This window comes from Cyprinodon variegatus, unplaced genomic scaffold, assembly GCF_000732505.1.
Source record: "Cyprinodon variegatus isolate N-32 unplaced genomic scaffold, C_variegatus-1.0 Scaffold1518, whole genome shotgun sequence".
Lineage (NCBI taxonomy): Eukaryota > Metazoa > Chordata > Actinopteri > Cyprinodontiformes > Cyprinodontidae > Cyprinodon > Cyprinodon variegatus.
Genome location: NW_015151971.1, coordinates 135,597 through 136,551, shown reverse-complemented (window position 1 = coordinate 136,551; position 955 = coordinate 135,597).

The window sequence follows — 955 nt, the reverse complement described above, 5'->3', positions numbered from 1 at the left end:
ACATGAGTTTTAAAATATCGGCATATCGGATATCGGCCAAAATCCCAATATCATGCATCCCTAATTAGCTTGTAAATTATATTTTTTAACATTAAAAATAAATGAATTTTTGATTGTTTGAGATGGCAACAACTAATTTCCTATATAAGATTAAAAGAAAAAAAGGTTTTCTAGTAAAAGTCATGTTATATTTTGCGGCTCTACACAACTTTTACGTGGTCGAACTCTGGTCAAAACGGCTCTTTGAATATGAAAGGTTGCAGACCCCTGCTCTAGGCTCTAACCACTAAGCTCTAACCTCTAACCACTAGGCTCTAACCTTTAGGCTCTAACCTCTAGGCTCTAACCACTAACCTCTAACCTCTAGGCCAAAACTCCCCTAAAATTTATGAATTATCTTTCTTTGGGAGCCTCTTATGGTCCAACCTTCTGGTGTTATTTTATCCTCTACCTAATTACTTTAATATAAACTTGGAACATAAAAATTTTATTTGACTGTTTTTAATGATCAAGAACCTAATAAAGTCTGAGATGTTGTTAAACTTTTCTTCCAGCTAAATTTCATGCACAATGTGGCAAGTTTGCTAAGCAACAAGCAAATGTCAGTTTTCCTTTCTGTCAACATGAAACCAAAATCTTTAAATGTTGCACTAATCTAAAGGCTGGTGTGCTGCCGCTCCTGGACCTGTATTCTAGCTTCTAATCTGATTCCTCTATCTGGATTCTAGCTTCTAATCTGGTCCCTCTATCTGGATTCTAGCTTCTAATCTGGTCCCTCTATCTGGATTCTATTTTCAAATCTGGTCCCTCTATCTGGATTCTATTTTCTAATCTGGTCCCTCTATCTGGATTCTAGCTTCTTATTTGGTCCCTCTATCTGGATTCTAGTTTCTAATCTGGTCCCTCTATCTGGATTCTAGCTTCTTATTTGGTCCCTCTATCTGGATTCTAGTTT